We start from the raw sequence: 14,209 nt of genomic DNA on the forward strand, positions 1-14,209 counted from the left end.
AGTGTAGTGGTGCTGTCTCGCCTCACTGCAACCTCTGCCTCCCGGGTTCAAGTGATTCTCCTGCCTCAACCTCCCAAGTAGCTGGGATTATAGGCGCCCGCTACCACACCTGGCTAATTTTTTGTATTTTTAGTAGAGACAGGGTTTCACCATGTTGGCCAGGCTAGTCTTGAACTCCTGACCTCAGGTGATCCACCCACCTCGGCCTCCCAGAGTACTGGGATTGCAGGCGTGAGCCACTGTGCCCAGCCCCAAATAATTACTTTTAAACTATGGTATCTAAATTTACTTTAATGTTGACTTCAACTGATGCAAATTAATTTGATAATTTTCTCACTGTTTACCATTATCATTACATAGATGCTGACTAAAATGATAAACTTCCCCTCAAACTTTTAACATAATTCCAGGTTCAAAAAGCCTGATTAAACTGCTACAAGAATATTCTGGTACCTCTAGAACTCTACAGACATAAGTTCACTCAACCCTTCGAACCTTATATTCTCAGGGTGCAATATGAGAAACAAATCCCACAGATTGCATTCATTGGTTATTTGTTTTGGCCACTCTGTAAAACACAGCTTCCTGTTTATGCCACTTATCTTGCCTGTAACATAAGAACTTTAGTTCTGCATATGTGGTCAGTGGCTTGCACTTTTTCCTCCCAAGATCAATGTGCAAAAGTTGCTGCTACTACTGCTGCTAAAAAAAAAAACAGAAAAAAAAAATCAGTACGAAGACATGAAAGGACTTTGGGAATGGTTGCCCTGAAAAAGAAAAGAGAGATAAAATCATCATGCTATGTTTCTTTGCTTTATTAAAATGGTCAAAAAAGAAAAAAAAAAAAACTACTTAATTCACATTCTAGAAAATATTCATTTTAAGAACAGATTTTTGCTTCAAATTTACAGGCTTCAATAAAAACCTACTTGAAAACGTCATCAGAAAAACAAAACAAAACTATATTTTGAAATAAACCCTACCTGCTCTCTTTTTTTGGTTGATGGGGACATACCAGAAAAGGGCCAGCTTCGGGCAAACTTGAAGACAGATAAAGGTTTGTATTTGAAACCCACCTCCCCTTCTGACTCTCCTCCTTTATTCTGGCATGTCACCACTCACCTAGGTACTCGGTGTCAGGCAAGATAAGTGGCATAAACAGGAAGCCATGTTTACAGAGTGGCCAAAAACTAACCTGCCTTTGACTGGGCTTTCTCTTCCCAAATGTTAGGACTTTTGCAATTCAAAATTTAATTGTTCTGAAATCTAGTCCTTGAAGGACTCGCTAAGTAATATGTAAGCCTCAGGTAAACTAAGACAAACTAATGATGGATGAACAGCTTCAATGCATTAATCACTGTATGTATTATAGAAGGCAGGCTATTCCTATAGAGTTTCAGGGTAAGGGCCTTTTCAACACAGCTCTAGGTAAAATTTCATTATTCCTCACCCTGGAACACACATAGAATATGAGAAGCAGCCCACACCTGCAATTAAAAGAATAGGCCTAGGAGTGCAAAAGGCTTATTTGTGGGGAGGGAAGTATATGCTTTTGTGACTTAGAAAAATTTGCATCATTCCTTTGGATTCATAAGTTTGCTTTTTAAATACAGAGATTCCTAGCAGGTTTATTGAATTAGAAGGATAATGTGGAACAACTAATACCTCCAAGTGAATTAGTTTCTCAAATGAGTTCCTTTCAACTAGCTGTGTTTGAAGCAATGGGAGTCTGTGGGAAGGGTATAATAACTCTTCAATGCATTTTTTTTCTTTGAGGCAGGAATTACAACAATAGTATTGTAAGTCTAAAGTTCTAATTATGCCCAAAACACATAGCCTGAATCTAATAGTCAAAAATAAACTCAAATTGAGGAACATTTGCAAAACCGGCATCTTCAAAAGTGTAGATGTCATGGAAGGCAGCGGTTAAAGGAGATTGAAGTGGTATGACAATTCAGTGTAATACGTGACCTCCAATTAGATCCTGGAGGTCAGAAGGGGAGGGACAGGACATTTTCGCATAACTAGGACAACTGGCAAGTTCTAAATTTGGACCATGTATTAGGTAATAGCATTCTGTCAATGTTAAACTTTCTGAATTTCATAATTGTGTAAGAGAATATTCCTGTTCTTAGGAAACAGATTTTGAAGCATTTGAGGGTAAATAAGTATGATTTCTGCAACTAAATCTCAAAAGATTCAGGAAAAATATGCATATATATGCAGAAATGTGCATATATATGACACATACATACATAGACCTATAGATAGACAGATAGGAAGTAATAAACGACATGTGGCAAAATGTTTTTCTAGTTGATGTATTTGACTAAAGTGTATATGGGAGTTGTTTGTACTATTCTTGCAGCTCTTCTAGAGTTTGATATTATTTCAAGAACAATATTTAAAAAGCATTGTTGAAAACAACACAAAAAATTAATCTCAGATGTATCCATACCCTTGAGGATAAGTTAAAAATGAAATCCCATTCCCGTTTTCCCACACTAACAACAGCCTTTCGGTAACTCACATTGGTTATAAGAGTGATGGGGCATGGAGACTGGCTGAGCTGAGACTCAGATGAGCACTATTATTGGGGGAAGAGTAGTTTTTAATTGGGGGAGGAAGAAAAAGTTTAGCTGGAAGTTTGGGTGCAAAGGAAGAAAAGAAATGAACTAGCATGTACCTCCTGTGACCACCACCACCAGCCAGCCCCCTGGGTTGAATTTAAGCCTCCATAGTTGGCAGTGAGCACCAGAAGCTGATGTCAGTGTTTTAAGAGACACTGGGGGCCTCTGAACATAACAGCATTGATTTGGGGTCAAGATGACACAGTGTGGCACAGATTTGAGGGAGGGCCGTTATCTCCACCTCTGCACAGAACCCACTCCTACTCCGGCACCCTGCAAAACAGCAGCAACTTTTGGACAATTAGGAAACAGCAGCACCTTATAGTGAACACTGGTCTCATCACAAAGGATAGTGTCCACCTAAGCAGTGAGGAAGTGCCTTGCAGGGATTTGTGGGCAGCACGTGTCCACAAGAGACAGCTTAGCCAAAAGGATATGTAGGCTGTGTGGGGTCTGCTACTGAACAATTGGTTTGTGATACATTTAAACCGTGGTCAACAATGGAGTTTCTAGGTTCCTGATTAAAAATGAAAAATGTTTAAAGAGGCTACTTATTCTATAAATGTTACCTCATGTTATTTGAAACATTATTTGAGGAGGTCTGCTAGTTTGCTAGGGCTCCCATAACAAAATATCAGACTGGGTGGCTTAAACAACAGAAATTTACTTCTGGAGGCTAGAAGTCTTAAGATCAAAATGCCATCAGGATTGCTTTTGATGTAGGGCAGGCAAGCCCCAAAGTGGGGCTTAGCCTGTGAGGGTTCTTGGCTTTGCCTAGGAAAAAATTCAAGGCCAAGCCAGAGGTAGAAGGAAACAGCTTTATTGAAGAGGCAGCGTTACAGCTTTGTGACGGCTCCTGCAGAGCAGGGCTACCCTGTAGGCAGAGAGTAGCACCCCAGGGCAGTTTTGCAGTCATATTTATACCCATTTGTAAGTGCATGCAGATTAAGGGGTGACTTATGCAGAAGTTCTAGTAAATTTTGTGTCACTGGGTCAGTGCCACGGAAAGGGGCAGTAACTCGTGGATGTTGCTGAGTGGTGACAACGTGCTAGCAGCCCTCACTCACTCTCGGTGCCTCCTTGGCCCCAGGGTCCACTCTGGTCACGCTCGAGGAGCCCTTCAGCTCGCCACTGTGCTGTGGGGGCCCCTCTCTGGGGTTTGCCAAGGCCGAAGCTGACTCCCTCTGCTTATGGGGAGGTGTGGAGCTGGAGGCGCAGGCAGGAGGCGGGGCTGCACGTGGCTGGTTCGGGTTCCACGTGGGTGTGGGCTTGGGGCCCCTCACTTGGCGGTGGCTGGCCAGCACCTGCTGGGCTTGATCAGGGGACGAGCTCCCCCCGGGCTGCTGGAGTGCCCGGGCTAGGTGACACAGAATCCTGCGGTGAGTGCTGGTGAGAGGTGAAGCCAGCTGGGCTTCTGGGTCAGGTGGGGTTTTGGAGAACTTTTGTGTCTAGCTAAAGGATTGTAAACGCACCAATCAGCACTCTGTGTCTAGCTAATCTAGTGGGGACTTGGGGAACTTTTGTGTCTAGCTAAAGGATCATAAATGCACCAATCAGCACTCTGTGTCTAGCTAAAGGTTTGTAAACTTTTTTTCTCTAACGGGAAAATAGAACACAGGGAGCCACTCAGTTTGCTCCCGACACCCCTTTCTAGCCGCTCACTGGAGTTCCCTTGGCAAGTACTCTAGGAGTATGGGAAAATGAAACAACAAATTCACACACCTTTTTAACGTACACAACCAGTTCTGTCTACCCAACCAAGGTATATTCTTCTTATGTGGAACATCGACCTATATCTGCCTCCCCACTAACTGGACAGACACCTGCACCTTAGTCCTTTTAAGTCCAACACTAGCATTGCCCCAGGAAATCAGACCTTATCAGTACCCTCAAAGCTCAAGTCCGTCAGCGCAGAGCCATACAACTAATACCCCTACTTATAGGGTTAGGAATGGCTACTGCTACAGGAACTGGAATAGCCAGCTTATCTACTTCATTATCCTACTACCACACACTCTCAAAGGATTTCTCAGACAGTTTGCAAGAAATAACGATGTCTATCCTTACTTTACAATCCCAAATAGACTCTTTAGCAGCAGCGACTCTCCAAAACCGCAGAGGCCTAGACCTCCTCACTGCTGAGAAAGGAGGACTCTGCACCGTCTTAGGGGAAGAGTGTTGTTTTTACACTAACCAGTCAGGGATAGTATGAGATGCCGCCCAGCATTTACAGGAAAAGGCTTCTGAAATCAAACAATGCCTTTCAAACTCTTATACCAACCTCTGAAGTTAGACAACATGGTTTCTCCCCTTTCTAGGTCCCATGGCAACCATCTTGCTGTTACTCGCCTTTGGACCCTGTATTTTTAAATTTCTTGTCAAATTTGTTTCCTCCAGAATCAAGGCCATCTATCTACAGATGGTCTTACAAATGGAACTCCAAATGAGCTCAACTAACAACTTCTACCGAGGACCCCTGGACCAACCCGCTGGCCCTTCCACTGGCCTAAAGAGTTCCCCTCTGGAGGACGCTACAACTGCAGGGCCCCTTCTTTGCCTCTATCCAGCAGGAAGTAGCTAGAGCAGTCATCAGCCAAATTCCCAATGGCAGTTGGGGTGTCCTATTTAGAGGTGGGATTGAGAGGTGACAACATGCTAGCAGCCCTCGCTCACTCTTGGCGCCTCCTCAGCCTTGGCGTCCACTCTGGCCATGCTCAAGGAGCCCTTCGGCCTGCTGCTGCACTGTGGGGGCCCTCTCCGGGGCTGGCCGAGGTGGGAGCTGGCTCCCTCTGCTTGTGGGGAGGTGTGGAGGGGGAGGCGTAGGCGGGAGCTGGGGCTGTGTGCAGCACTCTCGGGCTGGCAGGGGTTCCAGGCGGGTGTGGGCTCAGTGGACCTGCACTTGGCACAGCTGGCAGGTGCCTGCTGGGATAGATCAGGGAACGAGCTCCCTCTGGGCTTCTGGAGTGCCCAGGCTAGGTGCCACAGAGTCCTGCGGTGAGTGCTGGTGAGAGGTGAAGCTGGCTGGGCTTCTAAGACAGGTGGGGACTTGGAGAACTTTTGTATCTAGCTAAAGGATTGTAAACGCACCAATCAGCACTCTGTGTCTAGCTAAAGGATTGTATATGCACCAATCAGCACTCTGTGTCTAGCTAAAGGTTTGTAAATGCACCAATCACCACTCTGTGTCTTAGCTAATCTAGTGGGGACTTGGAGAACTTTTGTGTCTAGCTAAAGGATTGTAAACACACCAATCAGCACTCTGTGTCTAGCTAAAGGTTTGTAAATGCACCAATCAACACCCTGTCAAAACAGACCAATCAGCTTTCTGTAAAACAGACCAATCAGCTCTCTGTAAAATGGACCAATCAGCAGGATGTGGGTGGGGTCAGATAAGGGAATAAAAGCAGGCTGCCTGAGGCAGCAGCAGCAACTCAGCTGGTTGCTTTCCACAGTGTGGGCTGTGGAAGGTTTGTTCTTTTGCTTTTTTCAATAAATCTTGCTGCTGCTCGCTCTTTGGATCCGCACTACCTTTATGAGCTGTAACACTCACTGCGAAGTTCTGCAGCTTCACTCCTGAATTCAGTGAGACCACCAACCCACCAGAAGGAAGAAACTCTAGACACATGTGAATATCTGAAGGAACAAACTCCAGACACACCATTTTTAAGAATTGTAACACTCACGGGTCCGTGGCTTCATTCTTGAAGTCAGCGAGACCAAGAACCCACCAATTCTGGACACATTGCCATGACAATGGTAAATTGACACAGCACACTGATGGGTGTGTCTGATTGAAGGGTATTGGAGGGTGCTTCCTCCTCACTGTCCACCACCGTGTTAGCTAGTCCTCCATCTAGTCTGATGTCTAAGCCCCACCTCTGGAGTCCAGTCCTGCTTCCTGCTTCAGTTTCCTCTGAGGCCTCTCTCCCTGTCTGCACATGGCCACCCTCTTCATCCTCTTCACATGGTCATTTCTCTGTGTACATGTGCTGCTGGTGTCTCTCTTGTGTGACTAGATTTCTTCTTATAAAGACACCAGTCAGATTGGATTAGGGCCCATCCTAACAGCCTCATTTTAGATTAATCACCTCATTAAAGGCTCCATCTCCAAACAGTCACATGGTGAAGTACTGAGGAGGCTAAGTCTTCAACGTATGAATTTGGGGGAACACACTTCAGTCCATAACAAGAGGTATCCAATTTTCATAGCAGTAACTACAAACTCCTAGAGCAGCTACATAATCTAGAGAAACCTGGCTCTGATTCTAAGGAAAACAGGGTTACAATGCTCAAGCACCTTTTTTTTTTTTTTTTTTTTGAGATGGAGTTTCGCACTTGTCACGCAGGCTGGAGTGTCATGGTGCCATCTTGGCTCACTGCAACCTCCGCCTCCAAGGTTCAAGCAATTCTCCTGCCTCGACCTCCCGAGTAGCTGGGACTACAGGTGTGCGCCACCACACCCGGCTAATTTTTGTATTTTTAATAGAGACGGGGTTTCACCATAATTGACCAGGCTGGTCTCGAACTCCTTACCTCAATCCACCTGCCTCGGCCTCCCAAAGTGCTGAGATTACAGGCGTGAGCCACCGCACCCAGCTCAAGCACTGTTATACATAAGAAAAATAGGCCAGGCAGGCCTGGTGGCTCACACCTGTAATCCTCACATTTTGGGAGTCCGAGGTGGGCAGATCACTTGAGCCCAGGATTTGGAGATCAGCCTGGGCAACATGGTGAAACTCCATCTCTACAACAAAATCCAAAAATAAAAAATTAGCTGGGAGTAGTGGCATGTGCCTGTCATCTCAGCTACTCAGGAGACTAAGGTGGGAGGATTGCTTGAGCCCAGGAGGTCGAGGTTACAGTGACCCATACCACACCACTGCACTCCCACCTGGATGATGGAAGGAGACCCTATCTCAAAATAATAACAATAATAATAATAGAAAAAATAGGCCAGGCATGGTGGCTCATACCCATAATCCCAACACTTTGGGAGTCTGAGGCAGGCAGATTGCTCAAGTCCAGGAGTTTGAGACCAGCCTGGGCAACGTGGCAAAACCCAGTCTCTACACAAAAAAAAATACATATATATATATACACACACACACACACAAAATTAGCTGGGTGTGGTGGCACGTGCCTATAGTAGCAGCTGCTTGGGAGGCTGCAGTGAGCTATGATCACACCACTGTATTCCAACCTGGGCAGCAGAGAGTGACCCGGTCTCAAAAATAAGAAGAATAAGAAATAAAGATAAAATAAAGAGAACCACCACTTTTCCAAGCACAGAGAATATTTTACTTAGTTTTACAATCAAATGTAAGTGGAGATCAGATTCCTATAGGAAGCTCCAGGTTTGTTCTAAACAGCAGAGAGACAAACCAACGAAGAGTGGGCGGTATGAAAGAGTAGACACAACTGAACAATGTGCGTGGGGCCCTCGGTTCTATAAACCTCAACAACGTGTAGGGTCATCATCAAGTAAAACCACTGAAGTGTCCCACGCCTGTAATCCCAGCACTTTGGGAGACCGAGGCAGGCAGATCACCTGAGGTCAGGAGTTTGAGATCAGCCTGGCCAACATGGTGAAGCCCCATCTCTACTAAAAATACAAAAAATTAGCCAGGTATGGTGGTGGGCACCTGTAATCCCAGCTACTTGGGAGGCTGAGGCAGGAGAATCACTTGAACCCAGGAGGCGGAGGCTGCAGTGAGCCGAGATGGCGCCCCTGCACTCCAGCCTGGGCAACAAGAGTGAAACTGTGTCTCAAAAAGAAAGAAAGAAAGAAACAAAACACTGAAGTGTGACAAAATAGCTCTAAACTGAAAACAACATAAATGTCCACCCACAGTAGAATGGGTAAATCCATTGCTTTTCTTTCCTACACTGGAATACTACACATCAATGAAAACCAACAGATTACTGCTATTAATACATAGATGATTCTCACAGATTTCATACTGAGTGAAAGAAATCAGTCACAAAAGAGTACATATAGTAAGATTCCATTTATGTGAAACTCAGGAACAGGCAAAACTAATCCATGGTGATAGAGGCCTGAATAACGATGACCTTGGTTTGAGAAAGGGGCAAGAGAGAGCATGGTAGGAGCTGGAGGTAGTCCGTACCTTGCTTGCTCTGGATGGTGGTCACAGGGGTGTATACATTTATAAAAATTATCATATGATATATGTAAGATTTACGTATTTTACTAGATATGTTACATATTAATTGGAAGAATTTAAAATGCTGCAGTGTGGTGGCACACACCTGTAGTCCCAGCTACTCAGGAGGATGAGGCAGGAGAATCGCTTATACCCGGAAGGCAGAAGTTGTAGCAAGCCGAGATCGCACCACTGCACTCCAGCCTAGGCGATGGAGCAAGACTCTGTCTCAAAAAAAAAAAAAAAAAAAAAAAATGCTGCAGTGTACAGGAAATCAGTAAATGCACCCTTATTACAGTTGCAGCTTTTGTTTATCAAACAAGCATTTGAATATTCTGTGGACTGGCAGTTACCAAGGTTGTATTAAGTAGGATTTCCCTGAATATTTTTTAGTATATATCAATAAACATTTGTGCTTCCCAGCTAGGGTAAATTTAAACCAGAAATCTTTCAACAGTCTTAAATGTAATCTTACGCATCATACAGTTGGCTAGCCAGAGAACCACAAAAACAGATAGAGACACATTCCAAAGAGAAAATCTCTCTCTCAGCTTCATCATTGGAAAAATGTAGACTGGACAGTAGGAGTTCAAGGATTTGTGTGGAAGGGATCATCACAAACAAATAATCACCTCTGCAAGCTTTTCACACAGGTCTTTAGAGTGGCCTACAGGACCTGGCCTACCCACTCCCTGTCCCCACCCTCCTCCTCTCTGAACTCATCTCACACCACTCTCTTCCTTTCCCACTCCACTCCTGACACACTGTCCTCCTCGCTGTTTCCCAAACTCAGCAAGCACACTCCCTCCTCAGGGGCTGTGCCCTTGCAGGTCGGTCTGCTCTTCCCTGAGATCCACATGGCTCCTTCCCTTTCTTCAGGACATTCATAAAATTCCACCTCAGTTCCCTGGCCACCCTATCTAAATGTGCAGGCAGAGACCCACTTCATCTCCCTGTTCCCGGCTTTATTTTTATACCCAGCATGTTTCACATTTAAGCATCCACAGGTATTCTTTGTTATCTTGTTTGTTATTTGTAGAGATTTTTGTCCATGTTGCTCACTTTTTTTTGTTTTTTGTTTTGTTTTGTTTTTTGAGACAGGGTCACGCTCTATTGCCCAGGCTGGAGTGCAGTGGCACGATCACAGCTCACTGAAGGCTCAGCCTCCCGAGCTCCAAAGATCCTTCACTTCAGCTGGGACAGGGACTGCAGGCATGCACCATGATGCCAGATCAATTTTTGTGTATTTTTGTAGAGATGGGGTTTTGTCATGTTGCCCAGGCTGTTCTTGAACTCCTGAGCTCAAGCAATCCACCCGCTTCAGCCTCCCAAAGTGCTGGGATTACAGGCTTGAGTCACCACACCCGGCCTTTGTTCACTTCTTTATCCCCAGGACTTAAAACATGGTCTGCACTCAATAAATATTTGTTAAATAAATGAATTTTTAAACATCCTGCTCTTTAACCCTATTTGCTTCTATGTATCAGTTCACATATATCAGGGGAAGCCTCAAGATTTAAAAATCTTCACTCAGAATAAAAAGAACTATTGAGGAGAAAAAGATAAGGCACACACGTCTCTCTGAAATAAAATAGTTACTGGTCACCAATGTATGCTTTCAATCTCCTTTCAGGATTTTTTTAATGAATTTCTCTTTTAAAATGAATTATCTGTTTCACTGTAGATGCAATTTTCTCTCTTTCAGTAGTCTGTTGCAGGGTAGGTAGGAATGGCAACCAAAGATAGAGAATGGTCCAGTTCAATTGCTGACTTAATTTTGTAATTCTCTCAAACTTCTATTAGCAGGATCTATCACTCTCTTTTAAACTGAGTCCAATCCTATTTCTAAAACCCCTCCTCCAGGGCCAGATCAAGACACCTAGGTTTCCTTGGAAGGCTAATTATTTGAGATCGCTCTTCAAACAGTTATTCTTCAAAGATCTGTTTCAGAAGCACAGAGAAATTCATTTTCTGCCAGCAAAATTTATTTACTTCCTGGCTTATGTTCTCAATTAAAAGTTTATTACATGTTCTGCACATAATAAATTTTTTAACTTCTTTAGAAACATTTTTTACAATTTACTCCACCTAGATAATTAGATGCTCACCCTCAACTAGGATAGAGGTAGATTTCATAGAGTAATAGCAATAAAAATTTAAAGTTCTGTTTCCGTATTGGCAATGCGTTTCTCCTTTTCTACAGTCCCTCTTCATTTTTCTTTGATGATTCTGTTTTTCAAATCAGCACGTTGAGAAGTGTATCAAGTGTTTAAATTTTAGACACAAAATACATAGCTTATTTTCCCGAAACAACATTATGCCCTGCACTTTCTCAGATTCGGCATTTGAGTGCACTGACGACTGACTAAAACCACATATTAACCAACTGCTATAAAGGTTGGAAATGTGTCTGGTTGCACCATACAAACTCCCTATGCTGTACTCCAAATATAATCAAGAAAGAAAGCTAGTGCCAGTGCAGACTCATCTTCAAATTTCCAAGCTTTATGAAGATTGACTTACATTTTGCCACTTACACAGACATCATAATTGAAAACCATGTTTCCAATTAATTCCAAAGATGTTCAGAACCCTTATTAGGCTGGCATCCTTGGAAGTGAAATTTTTCCTTCCACTCTGCCTTAACCCACCTACAACATTTCATTTTGTGAGGCAAATTTACTTTCAAAATTCTCCAACTTGTTTTTCTTGTTCGGGATTCTCAGTGAAGTCCACAGCTCTTCCCCACCACCCCCATGCTCCCTCCAGCCTAGATCTCCCTCTAGCCACTGGTTCTGCCTTGCTGACCTCTGAGTTTACCGGCCACCTGCTGACATTAGGGAGGTCCTGACATAATCGCAGAGACTGGGGAGGTCAAGTGCATTGGATTTCTTCCGCTTCCCAAACACCTAGGAACCTGCACTAGAGTGTTTAACTAACAACATCTATCCACCAGGGGGCGCCCCTCCACTAGCAGTGCCGTCTGATGGCCTGTCTTTTAGTTTTCCCTGGCCACGCCTCTAGTTCAAATAGTTTGAGCACTCCTTAACACAGCTCTTTAAAATGGAAAAAGAAGGCCATTTATTGAATACATGGACGAAAAGAAACAGATAATACCCCTCGGGTATAATTCGTCTCAGATTTTAGTATTTTTGCCCTTGGGAAAGCTACGGCTTGCTGTGAGAGGGGCTTTACTGCCACCTCCTGGATCACGGCTTGGCAGCACCGGGCGGTACTGAACAGAGCCAAGGCAGTAAGGTGTCAATGGATGTGAGGTCAACGGCGCAATCCCAGAGCTCAGATCTTTCATAACTTTCCTTAAATAATTCCTGCCCATCCAAGCAGAACTGACATCTCCTTCATCCCTCTGCCTCAGGAGGGAGACGTGTTAATCTCTCATTGACTTATTTCCTCCCAAAACCCAGAAGAAGAAAGGGGACCTATCTTACTTAAAACAAGCGTAGTTTTAAAAAAATACATTCGGGGCCGCGCGCGGTAGCTCACGCCTGTAATCCCAGCACTTTGGGAGGCCGAGGCGAGCGAATCACTAGGTCAGGAGTTCCAGACCATCCTGGCTAACACGGTGAAACCCCGCCTTTAGTAAAAGTACAAAAAACTAGCCGGGCGAGGTGGCGGGCGCCTGTAGTCCCAGCTACTCGGGAGGCTGAGGCAGGAGAATGGCATGAACCGAGGAGGTGGAGCTTGCAGTGAGCCGAGATCGCGCCACTGCACTACTCCAGCCTGGGCAACAGAACAAGACTCCGTCTCAAAAAAAAAAAAAAAAAAAAAAAAAAAAAAAAAAAAAACCTTTCTGGTCGGAGGCGGTGGCTCAAGTCTGTAATCCCAGCACTTTCAGAAACCGAGGTGTGCGAATCACCTGAGGTCAGGAGTTCGCGACCAACCCGGCCAACATGGCGAAACCCCATCTCTACTAAAAATACAAAAATTAGCCCGGCGTGGTGGTGCACGCCTGTAATCCCAACTACTCAGGAGGCTGGGGCAGGAGAATCTCTTGAACTCGGGAGGCGGAGATTGCAGTGAGCCAAGATCGCCCCACTTGACTCCAACCTGGGCAACAGCAGGAGACTCCGTCTCAAAAAAAAAAAAGCATTCTTCTGGCTGGGTTGCATTTCTCAAAAATCATTTTTAGCCACAATATGTCTTGAGCCAAACCATATTATCTGAATCTGGTTTTTCCCTTATTGTCAGATATAGAAAAACCATCTATAGAGGGAAGCCTCCAATACTCAAACTAAAATCTGCTTTACCTTTTTTAAAGACCTTAATATCTTTTATTCACAGAAGGAATTCAAATGACCAATATATATATATAAAATATATCAGAATATGTGTAACCTCAGTAGTAATCAAGAAAATGTAAACCAAAGCAAGGTAAGTTTCACCCATCTATCTGGCCAAAATGGAAACTATTAATATCTAACGTGAGAAAATGTTCTCATATACTGTTGGTGAGAATATAAATTAGTACAGTCTTTTTGAGGGACAATTTGGCAGAGTCAATCCAAATCTAAAATAAAGCATTCCTTTTGCAGCTTCAAAAAATGGCCATCTCTGGTTAGCACTGTGATCATTTTTCCAATGTCCATTCTGTGCCTGCCCTGCTTTGTGGAAGCCATGTGGTTCCATGGGTGGGCTGCTATTGGCCTAAGCCAATCAGCATAATTCAGTTTCCCTTTGATTCCATTATTAATTAAGGGAAGGGAATTTAACAGAGGCCCAAGGTTCAAGTCATCAGTGATTGTCATTCACCTGGCTACTGTGATTGATTCAGGGATGAGCAGTATCCAAATTAGGCTCAATAACAGTGAAGTGTTGTTTAATGACTGGGGAAACTCCTTGTCATCTCCTCTAGAAGTAAATGAGGGGGCATGTAGCTCCAGGAGTCTAAGCTCTCAATGTTATATTATTTAAACAGGTTTTAAAAATTAATTCCAGCTCTAAATAATCATAATCATATATTTATTTCAACACCCACGGCTCTATCATTTATTGAGTGACACTGAGTCAATTCCTTAAGTTTTCTAAGCCTATTATCTTGCCTACAAAACATGAATAACATTCCTACTTTCATAGGGTTATTACTATTGTTACATAGGAATCACTGTGCTACATAAAGTTCCCCATCTTTATAGATTTAAAAATTCAGTGAGGCAGTGACACTGGGTATTGTTCTTGCCTCTGTGTTTTCAGAATCTAACCCTGACTCTTCTGGTGGGTTGAGGAGCAACTTACCACCTTTCAATAAATGGCTTTTCTAGTTAAAGAAAAAAAAAAAAAAAATTGGGGGGGAGATAGGTATACATGTAAACAAAAAGAGTGAGAAGCCAAGGAAGACAACTAAAAATGGGTTGAGGAGGCCGGGCATGGTGGCTCTCTCCTGTAATTCTAGCACTT

The sequence above is a fragment of the Macaca thibetana genome, chromosome 5 (genome assembly GCF_024542745.1).
Source record: "Macaca thibetana thibetana isolate TM-01 chromosome 5, ASM2454274v1, whole genome shotgun sequence".
In the NCBI taxonomy this organism is placed as follows: Eukaryota; Metazoa; Chordata; class Mammalia; order Primates; family Cercopithecidae; genus Macaca; species Macaca thibetana.